This window comes from Agelaius phoeniceus, chromosome 7, assembly GCF_051311805.1.
Source record: "Agelaius phoeniceus isolate bAgePho1 chromosome 7, bAgePho1.hap1, whole genome shotgun sequence".
NCBI classification, from domain to species: Eukaryota; Metazoa; Chordata; class Aves; order Passeriformes; family Icteridae; genus Agelaius; species Agelaius phoeniceus.
Genome location: NC_135271.1, coordinates 31,987,319 through 32,011,421, shown reverse-complemented (window position 1 = coordinate 32,011,421; position 24,103 = coordinate 31,987,319). Strand labels below are relative to the sequence as shown.

The 24,103-nt window shown below is 39.6% G+C and overlaps 1 protein-coding gene across 6 annotated transcripts in view; it reads left to right on the top strand.

Annotated features, from left to right (window-relative positions):
- The window catches only part of B3GALT1 (beta-1,3-galactosyltransferase 1), a 174,363-nt gene that overhangs the window by 145,197 nt on the left and 5,063 nt on the right, over positions 1–24,103 (top strand). For 3 of the 6 annotated variants that reach the window (XM_077181450.1, XM_077181448.1, XM_054636784.2), the window contains one exon: positions 23,583–23,621. The exons of 1 other annotated variant lie outside the window; for it this stretch is intronic. The gene's annotated coding sequence lies outside the window, so the exon portion shown is untranslated. Of the gene's footprint in view, positions 1–18,631; positions 18,764–23,582; positions 23,622–24,103 lie in introns of all 6 variants that reach the window. 2 more of the 6 variants (XM_077181446.1, XM_077181447.1) reach the window with 1 other exon arrangement.

Here is a 24,103-nt window from a genome sequence, read left to right as displayed (position 1 = left end):
GCCCCTCTTCATTCATATTTAAAATAATGATGAAGATAAAGTAAGTCACTGCTCTGGTGTTTTATTACGGAATGTTGTTAATGTCAGTCCATATCTGCATTCAAAAAGAAAAAAACTTACAAAAATATTTTATTCCCTTCGATTATTTTTTTAAAAATTTATTTCTGGTAAAGAGTGAATCCAACACCTTCATTTTTGTCACTAGACAAAAACTTCTGTCTTCTTTTGTAAGAAGCAGTATCAGCTCTCAATTCCTGTAACGAGCTGTACAGAGGTGGAGAAAATGCAATGAAGAAACAGGACCAAAATTCAACACTAGTCACTCCAATTTTCTGTAACATTCCTGAGCACTCAAAGTTTCCTATTTCAGATCAATGCATAAATTATATTTAAATTTTATTGTGACTTTCACTATGTTCTCAGAAGCACTCACAGCTGTAATTTGCCATTTTAGTCTAAATGAAAGGAGTACATTTTGCTCTCATTGAGCCACATAACCTCATTGACTTCAGTGAAACAAAGAGCATGAGAATGAGTCAAGCCTAAGTGCAATTACAGGATGTACACAGAATGCTCCATGTGCTATTTACAATGTGATCACATTTTGGAGTGAAAGGTAAAGCTGATCCTGCTACAGTAGAACAACAAGATAATTTTAAAGGAGCAGCAGTAACATATGATGTGCTACTGAGTTCTGCTTTAGTGCTTTTCATTTGTTAGCATTTTAATTTGGTACTGAACAAAACTAACAAGTTCACAAACAAATATTAATGCAACGATAGCAGCATGCTGCAAGGTAAAAAGATGGCTACAGCACATTAAGGTTCTCCTGTTTAATTTAAATCAGGGAATGGAAAAGGACATCTTATGACTTTTCTTGGAAATATTTTCTATATGGAGAAAACACATAAAGGCATGCTATGAAATTAACCAATAAAACAGTGTTTCAAGGCAAACATTAGAATATTAAATGACGAGTACAATTCAGGCTTGTTGCAACTCCAGTGACCAGATATAACAGCTCCAGTCTCTTCAGGCAACCTTTAGAGGTTGAATTTTCACATCCCCATACCCAAGTCCTGAAGAACATGCTCAGCAGCCACTTCACCACCTCCTCACCCAGCCCTCAGTCCTGTTCTGCCTTAGCAGCTTATCATGGCTCACGTGCATATCAAAGCAGTCACGATACAACGGCTTCATAAAAATCACCCAGAATTCACAAGTTGCATCTTTATAAAGTCCCCAACTGCCAGACAATAGTGTAAATGTATAAAAATATCCACACAGGCATTTTGCATTATAGCTCAGCAACAGAAAATTACAGTCATTATAAGTAATGAAGTCTCTGTCAGGCTTCAGTGATGGGAAAACTGAAAGACACTTAAAGAGAACATCCCTCTGCCTTCCCCACACACACATCCATTTACTGGTGCTTTCCAACATGGGCACAGCATGACAGTGAGGAGAAGCAAAGTAGCTGCTCCACCCACCACATCTAAGACACTGCAAGGTGAAGATTCCTTTGGGAATCAAACTTTAGGAGAGGCTCAAAGCAAACACAATTTCTGCTCTGTGAGCCAACAGCAGTGGTGTAGAGAGGAGGTGCAGACTTGAAAGCTTCTGCTGCTCCAGCATGCACCAAGCAAGTCCTGTAATTGGGGATCTACGGCTTTGGGGGGATGTGTCCTTTGCCTATCCTACATCACTGATGCAAATCCTCATGGAGATTGGATTACTTTGTTCTTTTCTCTATGCTTTCTATTAAACCATGTTTGCAAAGGATTAAAACCAGTAAAGCCAGCTCCAGTAAGGCTCCAATGATAATGTGAAACAAACATTCAAAGTCCTTGAAAATATATGCAGAATTTAGACCCATTTTCCTTAGACAGAATTGAGAAGAATAAAGCAGGTCACAGTAAGGACAAGTCAGCTTGCAGACACAATCTCAACTGGCTAAAGCAAATAAGCTTCCCATGTCCATCATCTGGCTGGAACCACATGGCTGTGGCTGGCCACAAAGTGGAAACTGAAGACCAGATCTGAGTAACACTAAACAGATGCCACAGCTTCCACAAGTTTCCAATTTTGCAGCACAGTTTTATATCCTGAAAAGCAATGACCTTTTTTTACTGCCAAGTTAGCGATATCCTCCTTTCACTCCATTCTGCAAAATTACCTGGCCATGAATAGGAAGATAAAGATTTTTAAAATATGAAAACTTTAAAAACATGAGAAGTAACACCTCAAGCCTGGATTTAAATCATGTTGTATGCTGAAATGTCATTATTTTTTTATCAGAAGGTTTTAAAAAGCCAAGTACCCCATGGCTTAGTAGCCTGAGACATTTAGTGAGGACTGCTCACTGAATTTTGCTATAGATCTGATTGGTTTGAGATGCAAAAAATGGTTGTAATTTAAGTGGGTCTCCAATTTTGGGAAGATAAATATTGTTCTATCCTCCTTTGACAAAGATAGAAGCATCATCAGCACAATTGTGGGAAGAGTGTAGAATGGCTCAGCATTGCTCTTCCCAAATTCATGACCAAATTTCAGAAGTGATCCAAAAAATTGTAGGAGCAGATGTGTGTCAATTCAATCACTACAGCTGACTGCAAATGCATGATAAATTACATTTTCTGATATTTTCCCAGACCAACTTTAAAATCCTAGAGTGATTGGATGTAATCTATGATTGGAATAACAACATAAGCATCATCAGAGAAGTGTATTTCACAAAACAAAGGTTCAAATAGCACAGCTACTCGCAGAATTGGTACTACTTCATTTGGCAATCTGTGTGCAGATTTGTCACTTGTTCAGCTGTTCCTAATAGGGTCATTTCTGTAGCAGGCCTATAGTGGCTTATGCTTCAGGATGATATGAAGTTTGCAATAGCACTCTAAAAACATTCCACATTATAAAATCAGAGTGATTCACTTGCAATGTGAGATGATTGGATAGCCTGCTCTGAGAACTTCAATTTCACTTCTGTTGATATGCCTTGGCTTTCAAAGTGCTTAACCTCATTTCTAGGATGGAAGATGTTATCTGGTCTGTCATTAATGGTCTGGAGATGATAGAACTTCTTTTCTCTTTAATCATCATCATAAAGTTCACAAAATTATTTGCTTCAAAGTAGCTTAAGTTTGAGATTCTAACCCAAAACTTGATGACAAAAAATTCAGGGCTCTGTTTAGATGTGACAAGGACACCTGAAAGCTAGGGAACATAGAATAAATATCCTATTACACCTGTCCTATGTGGCAGGTCACCAAATTAGTAGCACATAGCAATTAAAACCACTCAGATTTTTAGCTAGTGACATCTCCCCTTGACCTCCTGGCAGCAGCAGAACTTTCAGTGCTTAACTTCACAGGGCGGGATGAGCAAGGGTCTAATACAAAGGGAACCTTTAGATCAAAATAGAAAATTTGAAATAAAATGCTCTACAGTAAGTACTGGAGATATATTTGCATTAAAAGCATTTATGAACAATTATTTCAACTATTTATATCCTGTACTACCTGCTGGCATCTTTTTAAATCAGATCCTATTAAGTTATATCCCCAAACTTAAAAGCTCACAGCATAATGAAGAAAACCAAAGCCCAGCAAAGCAAATTACATAAAACTATAAGTAGAGAGGAAAATATGCAAATTAGAAGGATAATGGAAACTAATTAGTGTATTTTCTAAGTACTCCTGAGTTTGCAGAGAGAGGTAGCACTGTTTGTGAGATGATTTTATATAGCAGACAAAAGAACAGATGTGATTTTAGGTACACAACACCAGCAAGGCCTGAAAAAGGAAGCCACAGACTTCAGCCTAAGGGCAGCTTGCAAACAAATCTCCATGTTTAAATTAATTATGGTAATCATTTATTAAATTTGAAAGAAAAAGCACCTTTGGAGAAGAAAGTAGTATTAGCAAAAATGGAGATGATTAGGTCCCGTGGGACAAGCTTGACAGATAACTAATTAATTATTATCCTTGAAACATTGAGGGTGTCCTACACAGAAAACTAGAATGTATCATTAAAAAAGTAACTATTGAATACATGATTTGTATCCAAGAGTACTGAGGAATTTCTTTCCCATACTCTTCTTACATGAAATGATGATGTTAGAGAAAACCAAATTCTCACATTTCATCCTGTAAGAACTTTCTAATCGCAATAGTAGCAAGAACCAGAATGTTGTTAGAAGGTAGGGAGAGGGATCTCTGGAAAAATTATTTCACCATATGAGCTGCTGGTGGAAAAAACTACAGTTTAAATACACTCAGCACATAACTAATTTGATTGCTGTTTTATACCAATGTAAAAATCAAATACATTATGTTCTTGTTAATGGACTCACTTGAAACAGATTGGGTCAAAATACAGATATTTATACACAACAGTCCACCAAGATTATCTCTCAGGTTTTGTATTATTGAAGTTTTTCAAGGAACTTCCAAAATGATGTATTCCCTGAGACACAAATATTCATTTCTTTTGATACAGATTTTTTCCCCCTATTTTATTTTCCTCTTAAAAAAAATAAAAATCAATAGATTTTTGGAAACTGGACAAGTGGTCTGCCACAAGAAAGGAGTGGAAGGGAAGATGTAGCAAAGCAGAAGCGGTGTAACAGTGAGCCTCCTGAAAATGTCAGTGTCTCATTTGAACCCACAGTAGTCAGAGAAGCAAAGTTCAGGATGATACCAATGAGAGTTGCATCTAATAAGGATGAGACCATAACTGTCTCTGAATAAGAAACACTCCCACTTTTAAATAAGTGCCTGATATCAGAGCATTCAAGAGCTAAATGAGCTATTTTCTTTTGATGTTTTAAAAGAATCCTAAATCTAAAACTGTATCTACCAACTTAAGCAATGCTCTATTCATTTTATCTCCAAGCTCTATTATCAAGAAACCAAACAAAAGACATTTTTGGTCAGGATTGCTCAGTTACCTTGATTTTACATTTTTAAATAAATATCTTTGAAATCTACATTCAAATCTCCAAGTTTTATTGATATTCCTTTTTGATAAGTGGAAGTAAAATAATTCCCAGAAAGATAACTTTTCCAAGAGAAATGTAAAATGAGTGATGACAAGACCTTCATTCTCATTCCAGTAACTCTGATCCTCCTTGAATGCTTCCTGACCTTACCAGTGCCAAGGAGACCATATTAGGAGTCTTTCATTTTAAGTATCTAGATATGGCAATAAAAAAGAATTCTGCATTCATAATTGCCCATAATGAACAGGCACTTCTGCTAGCATCAGAGGTGGAAGGACACAATTTTTCCTGGTGCTGTGGCTTTGGGGGGAGCTGGAGAATGCTTCAAAACTCATGCAAACATAATGACTAATTCATTGCAGCAGTCAACTTCAGCACATACAATGCCTATGGTTTTTCAAACTGTATGCTAAACCCCCATGTGGTAAACATGTGCAGCTAAGTCCAAGTAATTGCCTGAAATTTACTCTCTTATATTAATCTTCAACATAGAAACATAAGAGATTTTTGGGTTAGAAGACACCCTAAAGATCAACTAGGTCCAACCTAGTATAGTTTGGATTCTGTACAGGATCATATCTTTCAAAATCTATATAGTATTTAGCAAGGTTATTATTCAAAACAAGTAAGCAAAATAGCTTTTTTAGGCTGGTTTTTCTTTTATTTACTTTTTAAGTAAATGGAAATAATTTGTTAACTCAGACAACCTGGTCCCTCCAACTACACTAGAGAAATCTGAAAGGGGAACTTTTGGTATAGAAGAGAAAGCCAAGAACCTCGACTACGTGACTGACAAAACGATCAAGGCTTCTACTTTTCAAAATGTAGAAACTGGCAGCATCATCAGTGTTAGATCACCAACGTGGGTGATCTTCTGACAGACAAACAGTATTGTCATGAGCAAGTGCACTAGGCAACTGCTGGGCACGTTTCTTTTGATATCTTCAGCAGCATCTGTAATGTTCACGTTAAAATCTGGAACTGTCATTTGTTAAGAGGTGTTTAGGCTTGGTTTAAATCCATTACACTTCTAATGCTAACCTGATGGTGCCAAGAACCATTTCCACCAAATGCTTTATTCAACAAGACTTAGAGTTTTGTCAGATGTGCTTCCTGTCATCCTCCGTTATGCCAGATCTTTTGATATCTAGCAGAAAAGCTAAAAGTAAGGATAAGGGTCAGCAAAATGTAAGGAATAGAAAACTTTTCTTTCACTTCTCCTGTTTTCATGTTGTTCATCAAAATCACAATTTAAAAATCTCAGACAACACAAGTTTCATTTTCATTTTAATTGCTTATCAATATAATGCTATAATAACTTAAAAGCTATGCAGCAGATTTACCATGAGAAACAGGCATTATAGTGTGAAAATTCTAGACTACTGTTCTTTATACAGAGAATTTAGTGCTAATTATGCACTTTTTGTGATCTCATTTTTGAAGGAATTCCTGTACATCAGAAGACAAAACCAAATATTTAAAAGTCTGAAGGTCAGATGAGGGTCTTATTTCTGAGCATGCAATAGAGAGCTGTAAATGTTACGTGAACAGGCACTCTTCCTCCAGTTATGTGGTGCTTACATTTCTAATTACAATAAGAGAAAAATAAGATCTATTTATTTCAAAGCCTTTAAAATTATTATATTTAAAAATTAAAGCAAAATTTTCTGCATCTACACATTCAAATCTAAATCAATATAATATTGAGGGATGCATTTATATCAAAATTCCGATCATTAATTTTCTTTCTAAGCAATATCCTTATTAAGGAAGATGCAGCTCTTTAGCTAGAAAATTAAAGAAACTATTACAGTTGCACTGATCAACAACTATTGCAACTATCTAATGAGCTCTTATATTGGAGTGTACATGTTTATTTTTACAAACATCTCAGAATCTCCACTACAGACACCACCCATCATAAAGAGCCATTTCATCAGAAACAGATCATTTTTCTTTCCACTGCAGACTAGATCCACCAGTTGACACAAAGGAGCTGCAGATGCAATGCCTGCTGCAGCTTAGATTCTCTCCGGAGAATCTGAGACTCACTTTATCCTGACTACAGTTTATTTCTCTGCTGCTTGTAAAGCACAACTAAGAATGCAAAACAGTTGACTTGTATGTGAGAACATCAGAAGTCCACTGGCATTTAAGAATTTTTGTTTGTCTTGCAGTCTGCTTGGTTTTTGTCTTATTTTTCTAATGCAAAGTAAAGACTCTAAAAGCTTTATTTAATTTGAAAATAACTGTGTTTATATTAAAATGCAAAACATTAGCATTAGAAACTTGATCTGGGCATAGCCCAGTTCCTACCTGCCATTTTCCCTTAAGTTTAGCTCCTGTGACAACAAAATAAGGGAGAAACCTGCCCCCCAAAAAGGTATTAAAAACAATAAGCAGAAATGCTGGACATGGACAAGGCTTTGGGTGGTGAAGGGACAGAGGTGATAATGAGAATTCTAAAAGTAGCAACAGAAATAATCACCCAGACATTTGGGAGTTGAAAAGCACAGGTCCACTTTTTGAGACAGCCACTACTTCTTTCAGTATTAGCTAGACATAATAAAGAAAAGAGGGAATATAAAATTCCCATCTGGTATTTAAAATTCCAGAAGCCTGACCAGCTCTTTAAATGTTATCACATGCTAAAATAGGAAAAGCCAGATGCTACATTTATAAAGTCTATGTGCTGCATCCTCTCAAAATCCAAGAGCTGCCACTGCTAAATCTAGTCTGTTTGGATAATTAATCAGTTAAACAATTAACCTTTACCAGAGAAATAAAGCAGTGCATGGTGTGAGATACCAACAGCCATGCACTGCCCAGGCCAATTGCAGACACCAGAGACAGAAAACCAGGCATCAGCAGGACTTGGAAATGATCCTTGGTAAATCAGCCTTTCCTCAGAACACATTCTGGATTTCTCATGTTTGGAGTCTACAGCTGTAGCTGCTGATCTGTAGTTAACTATGCTGCCATGGGGCAAGACAGGGTTCACAGTAAACAACTCTATTTCTTCCCACTACATCTATCAAACAGATCTAGGCTCTATTCAAAATAATTTAAAGAAAGAAAAAGAAAAGCAGCCAAACCAGAGGCCAAAACACATACTAGAAACACATTGTGGAGCCATTTCAGAAGTATTTGGTACTATCTTGGGTGTTCTTCAAGAAGGCTACTAAGCAACAAAAAGCTTGCAAATGTCACAAGACCATGCCACTAGAGATGAAAGATGACAGCAACAGCAGTAGCACAAGAAGCTTGACACTCATTTATAAATTTAGAAGTCAAAACTGTAACTGGAAGCAGTATCTGTATGTGCATGTAATCTTGGAGCAGAAAGAATGAATGAGCAACAAAAAGGAAGAATCTCTCTTCAAGCAACAGCTGACAACAGGGTTTGTGTAAGTGTTATTAATGCTGAGAGACCCAGGCAGACTGCAATAACCTCACAAAAGTAAGAGGAAAGACCTGACCACACTTGGCCAAAACCCCTCTCTTAAGCCACCCAGAAAGCACTGCACTCCAAGTTGCATGCAAGCTGTTAGTCCTAGGTGACCTCAGCAATAGATGTGAGCTTGGGCTGGTTTGCTCCCTGAAGGCCCTTTCTTATGCATTGGGTGGGATACAAAATATAACATTGTTCAGGCAAAGTCTTTGCTGTAACAGACAGCCCCAGATGACATTGTCAGGTATGTGCAGCAAACCAAGCACCTCTTCCCAAATGCAATGCCTATGATTAAATGCATTATTTAAACAGAAAGCAGAGCAGCAAAGAGATGCATGCTCACTTTTAGCTGGCTGAGACTACTTCTGCAATCACCTTGTTCTTACTCATCAAGTCATTAAATTGCTTAATATCCACTGGATGTCAAGGAAAAGCTTCCATCAAGCAGGAGAGCACAAAGTGTGTGACTAAGCAGCATACTATCACAATTATACAATCTTATGAGACCTCTTCTACCACACATTGCCCTTGAAAATTTCAGATTATTCCAGAGCATGAAAAAACACTGAAAAATATGTTTAATTTACACATGGGTGTCCTACACTTGCAGAAGTCTATATCCATGGACTCTCCTGGGGGTATTTTGTAGAAAGATACAGAACTAAACTTCCAGACCTTAACAAAGATGCACTGGGATGCTGCCCCAGACCCAACATGGGAGGTAAAATCATGGGGCATTAGCTCTGGCTCTTTTTGAGCCCATCCCCACTGCCAGCTGTGGGGAGGGCAGTCCAGGCAGGCACTCTTGGACCAGCATCCAAAGCACCCCAGTGTTACTGTCTTAGTGGAAAAGTTCCATACCTTCTCAGTGATTCCTCATGGGCACCTCCTCACAGCACTGACTTGCACACCACACAACCAACTCTCTCTCCTCAAGCAGCTCACCCACTTTTTTTATAGCACTCATCCTTATTGGGCACAGCTGTGGCCTATAAAGGGCAGGCCTGTTCCTAATCTTTGGTGATTAGTACAGCTGCAACTCCTCAGGGGTGAGATTGCCTTCTGCACTATCTCTGTTCTCTTACATTCTATCCCTCCACACCCCAGGACTCCAGCCTCCATCTCTTTCAGACTGAAGGACAACTGGGTGGCTGAGAATACCATTGTTTTAGGACTGAAAAATCCTTCACTGTAGCATTGTAGCACCAGGATTCAGAACTGCTCTGGGAAAGGAGTTATCCTGGTTTGTAGCTTATCAGACAAGAGGAGATAAATGAGTACTGCCAACAGGAAAAAAACAGGGCCAAGCATTCACAGCTCCTCTTAAGTTCAGTTGCAGTAACACTGCTGAATTTTGTATAAACCTTATAACAAAGGGACAGTAACTACACTAATCAGAAATATTTTCCCTAGGCAAGAAGAAATTATTCAAATAACACACCACAGCAAGCTGTTACAGTCCTGTGGTCCTGACAATGCTGTATTGAAACAAAAAATGATCATCCTTAAAAAAATTTCCTTCATACCCTAGCATTTAATCTCAAATGTCAACAGTAAATCTATAGCAAAATGAGTTTAATAGGCTCTGTGGGCATTCAAGATCAACTGCCAAACAAAGAAGAAAGGCACAATTGAAATGCCCACTACATTTCTTTTCTGCATCTATCACTTAAAGTCATAGCTAAACTCATTTCTAAAACATACTGCAAAAGGAACTTCACACAGCAGGTTTTTAAAAACTTAGAGATCCACCAACAGAGGTGATTTAATTGGTTTGGGACCTATTTTTCAGGTTGGTTTCTTATGAGCACTGTAAAATGCTTAATCCATCCTGCAGAAGATTGCTCAGTCCCTCTGAAGGGCAGTTTTTAAGCAGCAGGTGCCATGGGACACTGTTATTCAATAGGAGTCTAATTTATGACTGGCATTCAAGGATACAGATGCCAGCTGTATAAAGACAAGTCCCTGCAACCTCTCTCACCCCCGGAACTTGAGATGCTGGAGCATGCTGAAATGTGAGACCTTCTTCAGTGACTCAAGAGGTATACAGAAAAAGAGGTAGATGCCGTAGAATACATAGTCTTATAGACTGACATGGAATACTGTGCTGCAGTCTCTGGCTTTGTGATATTGAGCAAATGTCTTTGACATTTTTATCTACAGAGGTGGCTGAGAAATGACCTACCTCTCAATCCAATATATCTACTTTTGGAAACTAGCAATGTTATTCTTGCTACTGCTGGTTTCATCATTTCTCAAATTAAAAAATGTTATGCCTAAACTTTTAGTTACTAGAGCAAGGCAACTGATTTTTCATGTATGATACTATCTGATGGCTTTTCTTCCATATGTGCTAGATATAGATATAATTTACAGGTTATTTCCTGCCAGCCAGGATGATAATCTGTTATTGCTTGAGGAAGAAAATACTTTTGGTGGTCCAGATACACTGTACTGGGCACCTAAAGAGTGATTGTAGATTTTTGTCTGTTGTCATATCACTAAGACACTAAAAATCCCATCCATGCTTCTTCCAAACAGCCTAAATTAGACAGCAAGCTTATTCATACTCAGCTTGTCAAGTCACTTTTAAAAACTGATCTTGGTTTTTGGAGAACTTTTTCCTATGTTTTATAACTCATTGCAAAGCAATCTTCTTATGAGTGTTTTTCATATACGCTGTCATTCTGAAGTCTTTAAAAAAATGTTATCCAACACCAACCCTGCCCTCTCCTCCTACAAGAGAGAGACTACTTGTAGTAGTTTATTAAAATGGCAACATATTGCCATATTAAAATTGCTTTTATGATCATAAATGCCACTTATTTAAGTCACCATTACTTTGGGCATCTTGGATTGCTGCAAGGTCGAGTGAACACCTAGAACAAGAACAGGTTACGCAAAATAAAGTTATACCTGAAAGATGACGAGGCAGATTGACTTCCCCAACTGTTTTGGTCACTAACCCTACCTAGATTTGAAGTATTCCCAAGTACAGTGACTAAATAGTGTGTATGTGCTACTCTCAGGGGGTAATATTGTTCCTAGAAGTGTTTAATCCCACTCAAAGCCCTGATAGCCAGAAGGTGGATCATTCTGCCACTGCGTTACCCAGTGAAGGTGCAATTTATATCAGGCTTATTTTGAAAACACATGTCAACAGGAGGAAGATGTACATATCAATCTGGCAAAAAACTGCACACCTTTTAGTAAAAAATCCTCATCTTTAGCTCTATTTATTGTTATAACTTCATTTAACTGCAAGAAATTTTCTAAAACTTCAAAAAGTCAATCTGTTTCAAACCATAACCACAGAAAGGTAAATAATTTTGACACCAAGTAACTTCTGGCTTTTACTTTGGATGTATATAGAGAAAAATTACAGGCAAACCCAAAGCTTTATTATTTTTAGCTGACCTGAGGGATTTAGCAATTTAGGTTTGAGATACAGATTTTTAAAAAGGATTAGCTGCATATTGGCTCTTACCTTCCTAGCAGTGGACACTTTAATCAACATTTGGAGAGAAAACCATACCAAATTTTGTCGCTTTCAAAACATTTGGACTAAACTTGTTAATAGCATTGGCCCAATGACAAAGGTTTGACCCCACATGCAAGAACTATAGGAACCTGATGAGTAAGTGATTGATATGCCACCTTCAAAACCACAGCCTGGGATTGCATTTTGCCACAATATTGTACAACCCTTGGCAAGCGACCAGCAGTCTATCCCTCCTTACACCATCTGGAGGAAAAAAACAACAGCAAAAAAGCCTCGGCACACTCTCTGTTTTGGCAAAGACACGTGTGGGAGAATAGCCTACCTCAGCCAAGCTGTCTTTGGCTTCTAAGAAGAATCTGGCTGATTCAGAAGCTTGTGACAGCCTCTCACTATGTTTTCATTTTCTGTCAAAATCAGAAAATCACATCCATCTTCAAAATAGCAGCACATTCTCAAATGCTATTCTATTCATGCCACTTAAAGCTGCTAGATGCACGATCAGATTTCCTGTTAAAATCCAATTAGGTTTCCAGTTTAACTTCAGAGTGATCTCAGGAGAGTTAAAGGATCCAACAGTTTATTTGGTATTGTGAAAACAAAAAAAAAAGTTTAAAGGGAGAGTATTTTTCTTAATTCTTGACAAGTCCTTGAATTGTTTTCCAAAACTTTCCAGTAGTTACTGAAATTTAAACATAAATATTTGATAGGCAGGCAAAAGCTTTTTGGTTTTTCACTTGTTTGCAATTGATGCAAGAGGAAGAAATAGCTGAGTGCTTGGTCTTATTCTTGTGTAAGGAAATCTTGGGGCTATTGCTACAGTTCCCAAGGGAATAAGGGGACCTTCAGCTCTCTAATACTTATTTAAGGCAGGAGTGTGGTCATGAACACAGGTCTGGCCCATTTTGTCTCATCCTCTCATTCCAAAGTGACGATGCTTCTCGGCTGTGCTGATCCAGGCTTTTGTGTGACCGTGAGGCACATCTGACCAGGGAACTGATCAGACTAAAAATCATCATGAAGCATTAAGGAATGCATGAATATTTTTGTGGCAGTGCCAGCTTACAGACACACTGGCTCTAGTTTCCCAGATGCAAAGAAATGTTTTCCATCTTGATCTCATGTAGTTTTTTTATCAGCTCCTGAAGCACTCTCCTCCAAAAACAAGGCACAAGCAGTTGAGGAGGAGCAAGATGAGCCCCTTTTTCATGCTCTTGCTTTTCCTATTAAGGAGGGGAGCATTAATCCCCCTCACCCACTGAGGGGTCCTGAGTTCTGAGAGGGCCATGTCCTGGCTGGAGGTGAGAGACTGACTGCCTTGTGGCAGCCCAGAGTGACCCAAGGACAGGCAGCCTTGGCCCTGCCATGTGTCCAGCAGCATCCACCACTGCTCCCCTGTCTTGCTGCAAGAGGCACCTGTAGCAAGAGGCTGAGAGGAAAATGATCTGGAATAGGGGTTAGAAAATGTACAAAATTATTTGACTTTATCTCAAAAAATTGCTATATGGAGTTTAATTGATCCAGCCAGTGCACAGGAGGAAGAATTGAAATGGAGTTTTTTACCCAGCATATTTTTCACAGAATGAATTAATGCCTTGCTGAAAAGGAGATTTGCAGTTGGCATTTCAGGCAGCCTTACTGCCTGGCTCTGGAATTATTTGCATTGTTGTTCACACAAAAGGAGAATAAACTCAACCACTTGACTTCCTTTTTCCTGAAATAAATGTCTAAGATCACAGTTCAGAAAGGAAAGTAAATGGCAGATGGCAGCATCTTTGCAAAGTACACACACTCTGAGCTATACAGACAGGGAAATTGTTTTATTCAAAGAAAAACACAAAAAGTGAGGAAGAATAACAAAGCAGTGAAGTTCTCATTAAAAGTACTGGGGTAGCTTTTGGTTACATTGTTACCACATACACAAGAGACAAACAAGAAATTATTTACATCCTTTGTTTTGTGGCATTACTTTTCATTACATCTGGCAAGAAAGGTTTTTAAAGAATAAATTGAATTTTTTTGCACTTAGATCATTTGTCTTCCTCTCACCTTGGACCATTCCCTATGGGGAGGCTTCACTCTGCAATCCAGGCAGGATTCCCTGTCTTCCTCTGTGTGCCCAAGAGCGTTTAGCCAGACACCACCTGCCCCTCCAGCAGCTCTTGCCCCACTTTCCTGAGAGTGTCAGGAAGTCATTCTTTCCTCCCAAGCAGCAGAACAAAGCATTACTGATGTTTGCATCAATTTTCATGTTTCCTGCCCTTTTTCCACATAAGGAGAATGAATCTGAGCACACCTTCTTCCTTGGTGGACAGACAGATTGCCAGTGGAGACAGACCCTGGCTGCATCATGGAAGGGAGTCCCATGTTGAGCACTTGGTCACACAGCAAAGCAGGGCTCCTGTGTGATCCCACAGTAGTTGGTCCTAGAGCTGCTTTACTGCATTTCTTTTCACTTTTGCTTCCTGCTGCCTTTGATATCAAAGTAGCCAGGAAATAAATGGAACCAAAAATTGCAGACTGCTTTAAAATCTCTTTTGTTCAAGAGATCTTTCAGATTAAAATAATGCTGAAAGGAGATTGCTAAAAGTGAGAAAAGGTATGCTTATGCTGAGAGAGCCCTACACAAGAGTTAAAACAAGCTCAGGAGAATCCCTGTTGTTTCCAGCCACCTTATGAACCAAACACCTTCCTCCAGAGGTCTTGGTTCACATTATTTATATAGCAATCTCTTCTGATTCTGCTCAAAGACTAAGCACCTCCAAAGTCTGGAAAATGATCAAAAGGGGTGTTTGATCTTATGCTGCTTCTATAAGAAAAATCTCCCAGAAGAACGTGTCTCTGTTAAAAGTACTCTATTTAATTCTTACAACCTTGTGGTATGTATCAAGATTTGGACCCTTAAATTGCTTGGCATATTTTATTACTGTGTTATCTGCCTCCTTGGGGTATACAGCTGCTCAGTGAGCTTGTGTTTATAGAGCTCTTGAAGGTCCACAGATGGAGAGTGAAGAGAAGCAATCTATATTTTTTACCATATATTCATGTACCCTCTTTTTCCTTAAGGCTTGGCCTCGAACACATGGATAACTAAGGTTTGATATGATTCCCTTGGGCATAGTGGCAGAACATATTTTCTGTTTATTGCTTCACAAAGTTGATTTCTATCAGTATTGCACTCCATTCCCTTCCTAGCAGGAGCTGACACATCCCAAAGAAAAGTCGGTGATAAAAAGAGAATTTTGTCTGTTGAGCTGCATCAAAATCAAGGCAGAATCAAGGCACAAGACACCAAAGCAGAGAAACCTCACTGTGGTCTTCAACACCCTCACAAGGGGAACAGGAGGGGCAAACATCAGTCTCCTCACTCTTGGGACCAGTGACAGGACCCAAGGGAATGGCATGAAACTGAGTCAGGGGAGGTTTGGATATCAAGAAAAGTGTTTTTACCCAGAGGGTGGGTTGAGCACTGGAACAGACTCCCCAGGGAAGTGTTCACAGCACCAAACCTGACTGAGTTGAAGAAACATTTGGACGATGCTGTCAGGCACTTGGTGTGACTCTTGTGGTGTGCTGTGCAGAGCCAGGAGTGGGAACAGAAAACACTGAGCTACACTGAGTCCAAGTGGCTGCATCATCCTCTCTGGAGCAGTCCTGTAATCACACTCTTTACCTGTGCCACAGCAGTTTCAGTAGGAGTCAGTACAGAGGAGCAAGACTGTTTTCCCTGCTTTGCAATCCTGAATATACTTGAGGTCATCTTTTATATAACAGTTCTTTGCCTTTGTTTTGAGAAATCCTTCAGTAAGGGACAAATGAGTCTACATTTATACCTACATCAGCCCACTACAGACCATGCAATTACAGGTGGAGAAGCCAGCTGAAGAGTTTCCAATTATTCTGGGCAGTTCTGGTTATGCTTCCTTAATCACAATAGGATAAAGAGAAAGCAAAATGTGCTATCAGCATAATGAGCCCACAGAAATGGGCCATTACATTTAGTGACAGACAGACAGACAAACACATAAGGACAAACATTAGGAAGAAGTTGGTTTAGCTATTTTCCTAGTTACCAGTCACTTTGAATACCCCTAATTAACAATGCCCACAGACAAAAGATGTAAGAAATTAGTTAGTATTCCTGACTGCTCACAGAGATATCTGGGATTTGAAATTTATGTTCCCTAGTGAAAGCTTTTAAAGTAGACATGGAGGACATCTCTAAGGACAAAAGTGATGAAAGTAAGTCGATGAAGAATTCAGATTTAGTCTTTTACCAAAATGCACTTCTTCCTGCTGCTTTATCAGATACCTAAGATTATCAGCCATATTCTGCCCAGCTGGGAGATAAGAATTATTAACAAAGAAATTCTTACAAAATATTCATCAATAACACTTTGCAAGAAAACTTCCTCAATTTTTGCTTTTAACAATTCTCACAGGAGCCAGGTTAAATTCTGATCTGAGCACAAAAGGACAAGCTGTCTACTGGTTGCCTTCTACAGAGACACCCAAGCTACTTTCACTGATATTAATACACAGTTTTCACAATTTTCGTAAAGGAGATACAGTGGAAAAATAAAGAAACAGTTTTTCGAGCAAGAGGGTGGACTAGGTAGGCATAGCTGATAACCCCGAATGAGGTTTCACTTCAGCTAAGGAGGCAGCCACCCATTTATGATCCCAAACAGTATTTTCCAAACATCCTCTCAGCTGAGGACACAAGCTGCTGCACTTTTGAAATATCATAGAAGAATGAGGACAGTTTTACTCCCATGGATTCACCAGGATATATATTTACCAAATAACTACAGCATGCACTCCTTTATTTGATTCATCCAAGAAACTCCAGTTATTATGAGCCCGTCTCAAAATCATGCCACAAGAGATAGGGCCTCTTATGTTGAATGAATGTTTGAGTGTAACATTGTCCAGCCATCTATTCAACTGCAAGCTTCAGAAAACTAAATGCTGACAAATAGTCTGGGGTCATGTCTGTGAAATGCTCCATATGCGCCAGCTGAGTCTGAGGCTAGCTTGCTCTCAAATGTTAACAACTTTGCAAAAGCAATGCCCTCTTTTCTGCAGCAGATTTTTTTCTTGTTCAATCTCCAATAAAAGTAGGTTTTGATTGAGGTTTGAGAAAAACCTCATCTATCATTTAGTTATGACAAAGTGAAAAGAAACCTGTTTCTTTGTTCTAAGGCAATTATGTACAGCTAAAAGCCAGAAGTGCTGGCCCTGAGCTGTGCTGAGGTCAGTGGGCCTGTGAGCACCCACACTGGCTGGTGGCCACACCAACACTTCTGCAGAAAACCACTCCAGGTATTTAAGGCAAACATCCACGGCAACAATTCCCCTTTTCAGTCAAAGAGCGAATCCCTTTCCCAACAGGCCTGTCCCTTCTCTGCAGGGTAACTCTTTTGGGAAGCCCAGGCAGAGCTGCAGGGGCTGGGAGTGGCAGCTGGAGCTGCGAGGGACAGAGCCCCGGGAACGCGGAGCTGCGGAAGGCAGGGGGCACAGGAGGGGGCACAGGAGGGGGAACAGGAAGGGACACAGGAGGGGGCACAGGAAGGGGCACAGGAGGGGGCACAGGAGGGGGCACAGGAAAGGACACAGGAGGGGGCACAGGAGGGGGCACAGGAGGGGGCACAGGAAGGGGCACAGGAAGGGGGCACAGGAGGGGGCACAGGAAGGGGCACAGGAGGGGGCACAGGAAGGGACACAGGAAGGGGCACAGGAGGGGGCACAGGAAGGGACACAGGAGGGGGCACAGGAAGGGACACAGGAGGGGGCACAGGAAGGGGCACAGGAAGGGGGCACAGGAGGGGGCACAGGAGGGGGCACAGGAAGGGGCACAGGAGGGGGCACAGGAGGGGGCACAGGAAGGGACACAGGAGGGGGCACAGGAAGGGACACAGGAGGGGGCACAGGAAGGGGCACAGGAAGGGGCACAGGAGGGGGCACAGGAAGGGACACAGGAGGGGGCACAGGAGGGGGCACAGGAAGGGGCACAGGAGGGGGCACAGGAGGGAGCAGAGGAGGGGGCACAGGAGGGGGCACAGGAGGGGGCACAGGAAGGGGCACAGGAGGGGGCACAGGAAGGGGCACAGGAAGGGGCACAGGAAGGGGCACAGCCAGCCCTGCCCGCCTGGTACAGCCCAAATTACTCCAACATCCAGGCTTAAGGCAATGCTTTCAGAAAGCCCTGACCAGGAGAGCCCCAATAAACTGAGGGATCTAATTCATAACGAACCAGCTGCCAAAAAGAGTTCCATGATTTGTTCTTAAACAGGAGAAAGAAAGCAATTAAATTGCCATTTAGTTGTTTTATGTGGGCTGTTTCAGCACTTCTTCAAAACAAAGAGAAAATCCTGGTTTTATAAAGATAGATTCATTGAAAAAATCTGAAGTGGAAAATACAGAAAAGCCACTCAGGCAGATTTACTTTCATGTAGACAACGTTTAACTCTTAAAAGACTACAGCAACTCTTTCAAGATTAGGGAAGTTTTAGTAGGACAGGAAACTTTTGCTGAAAATTCTATAACTTGCATTTTCCCTATGGAAGCTTTTGGTAAGATTCCCCAGTGGACACTACATTCTTAATCTTAGTTCACATTACAAGCAGGTGGTAAATACTGAAAAACAATTTATAAATACTACATTTATTTCCAGAGATCAATTCTTCGATTTAATGATGAACTACAATCAAAACCATCTGCAAATCAGCGTTCATGAAAGGAGAACTGTTAGTATGAAATATGTACTTGTGCAAATACTTGCTTTCACATTCAGGTGCTGCCTAAGGTAAAGTCTATCATCAATATATTTGTGAACAAGGAATGATCCAGAAATATTTGTCCCCATTGTCTTTGAGGAAGAGAAGGGAAGCCAGCCTCTTTTAACATATGACAGCTATGAACCTTCTTAATAGAAGAATTTCTTTTTCTAAAAAACATGGACCTGAAATGAAGGTTTGTACTTTCCTCCATTCAGCCTAGGACTGTGGCTTCTGCATCTGTTACAGCACCTTTCCACAATGTTATAGAGAAGAAAGTCATTCTTTGCAGCACTGATTTGGTTTCAGATGCATTGCACACAGGCAGAATAAGCATTTAGAGTATTTAAGAAACTTTAAATGAAGTTCCCAGAAAGGAGATTGCAATCTTCTGCTAAATCACCTGTGCCATCTGTCCAAAATTTCCCCCAGAAACTATGAAAACATACAGCCTAGAACATAAGAGATCCCCAGATTTCCATGTAGATGTGTTCCTAATGTTCAGCATAATTATCTTCTCAACAAGATTTAGTAATAATGACAGACTTTTCCTTAGGTAATTTACAGATTTCATAAATGGTGAAGACATTTCAGCATCTTGGTCTATATACAGATGAAAGCCATGATCATAGAAAACTTACAAAAATGTCTCTTCAGGGAAAATGAGAAGAGTTTGCTACATTTACTAAATAATTTAGCGGCTGCGTTCCCTCTTTTTTCCAGGGAAAGGAAAAGGTACATTTTAGCAGAGATGCAGAGTGTTAATTTGACTCAATTGTGTTCTGCCTAACAGACTCCTGGGTGTCAGGATGAACAGCTGTGATCTCCCTTGGCTTCTCACCCAGGGTCATCCCCAGGACTCAGTCAGCATCCTGCCTGCTGCACCCAGCACCTCCCTCAGCAGTAGTGGCAGGGCATGGATTACAGCTGTGGCAACCAGCCAGGCTTCAGGAGCTGTGGCTCCTATCAGGGGTATCCACTGTGATCTAGACACATTATTGCAACTGCACTTACATAGGACAGGCTTTTTTGAAAAAAAGATCAACAGCCTCTCACAGAGACAGCAGCATTCCAAAATATTGGCAAAATATTGCCCTTGATGAGTGACGTTAGCTGAACTCATTTGGCATCTGCCTGAAAATTACCCATGAATAGTTATCAAGATTCTCAAATGTGCTCATTATCTGGAGGATTATTCTTCATGTGCAGTCAGCTCATAAAAAGTTTGCTGCAAATACAGTCCTCATCCAGACAATTACTTACAGAAGTTACACAGTAAAGCTTTGTGTGCTCTGACTGGCTGGCTCCTCTGGCTTGCACAGCACGAGCTGTGAACAGTGCAACCAAATGCACAATTTTGTGTCACAGTACGGAAACACAATGCTGAACATTTGCTTTTTGTCATCCTCTATCCTCAGTGCTTGAGTCTTTTATTACTTATAGTATGACTATCAAGTTAGAAAAAGGGACAGATTGAATTAAAACAATTTTAAAAAAAAGGATCCAAGAGCTTAAACATTGCTATTGTCCTGCTAGAAAGCTTTCTTTCATTCAGAAGAAGAAAGGAAAGGACATGACACCTTCCTTTGCCTGTGTACTTATCCCCAAATGTGATACAGTCTATTCCAACAGACAAAATCCAAAGCTGATAAAAGCTTTCCACTCTCCCTCTGATATCCCATATCCTCCTGGTTAGAAGGTCTTTGAATTTCAACACCAAATTAAAGAAGATCACGGCACAAGTAAAAAAAGTCATCCTTATAGTGATGATATACTGAATCCATCATCTAAATGTATTAAAATACAATATAAAAATGAATTTGCTACACACTTAAATATTGAAGGCAACTTTTGACATACTTACGATTGATGAGGTTAAAAATATTCTGAATAACTTCTGGGCAAACTGCTAAAGGAAGTACAGTAACGTGGGCTTTCAGTCATTATTCTGATCATAGTGATCTTAGTTCACATACTTTACTCCTCTTTTGGAGGAGTAATGAGTAATGAGTAATTAACCCAAAATTTTTAATTCACTATAATTTGAGTACATAAGTTTTACACTGATTTCACTCCATATAATTCACATCCTTGACATACAAGTCCCACAAGGCTGTAAATTTGTTACAGGTCACAAGACATGACAACAAAAAGGTCTGCTGTCACAGACTTTGATACTGTGAATAATTTTGCAAAACTCCTAGAATTTTTCCTGTGTCGCAGCTAAGCCTGAGTTAGGATCTTGATTAATTAGCATCATCTTTAATAATAGAATTTGGCAACCTCTGAAATTCTTGACTGCTAAATCATCACAAAGTAAGTCTTTCACTGCTTAGTTCATATTTCCTAATCAAGCCAGGTATTTTCTTATACAAATACAAAATACACATCCTTGAAATTACTGGGCAGGACCAATGTTACCAGAAGTAATCTGTAGGAGCATTTGCCCTGTGGCCAGAAAAATACACAACATAGCTACTTATCCAACCCCTTTGTGATCCTACAAAGAGGAAGCAAAATCAGTCCTGGAGGCAAAAATAATCTCACCTAAATTACAGACCAAGACTTCTCAGCTACTTGCATTAGCTATTTGTACAGGTATTGTATTCACACTATTTGCCAATTTTGCTTATGCTCTTTTCTTTCAAATTTCTTCCCCACGTATAGCACAGAGCTCAAGTAAAGAAGGAATATGAACTTTAATTTTTACATTTTCACCTCACAAAAGCTGGAATAGGAGGAAGCTCTCATTTTGGTTTTCCCCTCAATCTTCCTAAAAAATAAGTAAATATAAAATTTCACTCATCAGGAAAACTACAGCCTGTGCACACTTAACCACTTCACCTGCACTTTGCTCAAAAATTCTGCAGGGTTGGTGTAGAACACTCCAAACCAAAGCAAACCATATCAACTCTTTTTGTTCTTTTTAAAAGACAAGTAAACAAAAAAAAAAAAACAAACCCACCAAATATGCAACAGGAAAAGATAAATTTGTTTCAAGACCCAGCAATCAAAGGATCAATATAAGAAGCATTCATCCCACACAGCTACCTACAGATTTCATAACTGAGAAAAAAATTCCCTACAACAGATCAGGATCTTTTTTCAAAATGGAGTAAGGTTTTTGTTTCTTCTAATCCTTTCAGAGCACACAAGATTGGATATCACAGCCATGACATTACAGGACTGAAAAGCAATTTTATGTAATTTTGCAGTTTGTAAGAGCCATTGTTTACAATTTTCCTTTCCCTCAGATCTGCACAGTGCTCATGGTAACTAATGCACCTACCCTTCTGAAAGAAAAGATGTAGAACACCATACACTTTTAGATAATGCAATATATAGTTTCCTAAAATAATACATCATATGCAGAATATTACACTTACTTGTGAGACCCTAATTCTGGAGTCCATTAAAACAATAACTTACATATCTCTCATGCTACAGCTCCAATCCATGACTGCTGTGTTTCTTTCTTTATTAATGCAGTTTTCTAGACTTTACACTCTTGTGTCTTCATTATATTATGGCTTTTTGCACTTGGTGGTTTTCCTCACTGGCATTTCCAGTGGGAGCATTAGCAGAGCTTCACAGTGAAGTGAGAAACACTACCAACCTACCAGACCAAGGATGGGATTTGCCTTTCTTAGAACAGTATCTCAGCAGGTTGTTAAAGCAGGATACATCCCCTCTCTGGACATTACAGTAGCATCTGTGTATAAATTTATCACAACCATATTTATTTAGGATGTACATGTGTCTGCCCTGCCAAGATTGTTGTGTTCTGCAGCCCTGTGGAACAATTAGAGATCCCGTTTAAATGCACTGCTCCCAAACATTTGCTGGTACTGCTTGATGGGAACAGACTGCAAACCCTGAGTCCTGTGACAAGCAATGAAGGAGATCATAGCCCACCTCAGGCTAATTAAATTGCCCCAGTTATAGGGCAAAATGAATTGAAAGTGATGAAGCTCTGAAACAGGCAAAAAATTCACATTACCCTAGTTTGTAAAAGGGAAGAGCAGCATGTGAGTTCTGGTCATTAAATAATTAAAAGTGCATGTAATGAAGACTAGCAGGACAGTACTAGCTGTAAGAATTTATAAGGAGAATACAGTCTGTATAGATTTAGCAAATGTTCAGGTTGTTTCTCTGTTGTTGTTAAACGGCAGCATGGAATAATGCACAGGGTACCCAACAGTCCTTTCACACTGATGGCCTGCCGAGGGGGTGGTCTGACTGCAATGTGTCAGTGGTGTGAAATCAGAGAGGACATTTCTAAGACAAGGCTTCTATCTTTTTAGAATACATATTTTGTTCTATTCAAAGTAAATATTAAATATTTCTGAGACTCTTGCAAAAAGCACCTCTGTTGCAGGCGTCTTCTATCCTTTAGCTCTGAAGTAATGCAACAGTAAAACTCAGGAAGGTGGAGCCTGCAGGCACTCTCCAGCTACTGATGCGCTTGGAGTCAGCATTGAGCTAGCAGGCTTGAGGCAGCTTGTCTCATTTCCACAAAATTATGACAAACTGAACTGGTTCCCAGCAAAATTGCCAAGAGCAATGGAAGGTTCAGGGCTGGCACATTCCCTCAATCCAGGAAAGTCTCAAAACTACCTGATGCTGGAGGCAAGACTGGAGCAGCCCAAGATAGGGCTGCCAGTGCCAGAGCCCTGTCCAGGCTGGTAACTCTCTGCACACCAGCCAGTGAAGTACCACCATTACTAGGCTGCCATTGTGATTCATTTTACATGGTCCCAAATTACGATTGCTCATGGAAAGACTGGGTTGGGGGGAGAGGAGAAGGAAACCAATAAGAATAACTGAATTGTGTTATTTTATTTTTAGACTTTTATGGAGTCTGCTTGAGCGCTGATCTTTGCATGGGTAAGACAGCATACATATCTCTCTCTCTCTTCTGTACCTTTCCCAATCAGTTCCATTCTGTCTGATTTCCACCAAAGTGTGTTCTTGTGAGCAGGACACACATTAACATTTGGACCAAATTAGATTTGTATTTGTGTCCATAGCTGTCACAGATGCCGCTGATCCTAGAACAAAGTACACTATTTTAAATTTTTTAAATAATTTTAAAATGTTCCACAGGATATTTTGAAAGACTGGCCAGAAGAAATGCTAAGAAGCAAGAAAATGAGAAACCATAAAATCTATTTTCATATACCTTTAAAATTATCTAAATGGTCAACATGCTATGCATGCTTGTCTTCTTTTATATAAAATCATCTTTGAGAAATTACCAATCATAAAGGCATTACTTCAGTTACACTGCTCTATTCCAGTACACTACCTTGCATTTTGGTATCTCATGAGAAAAAAAAGAAATGTCTGAGAAATGCATTAAGACACTT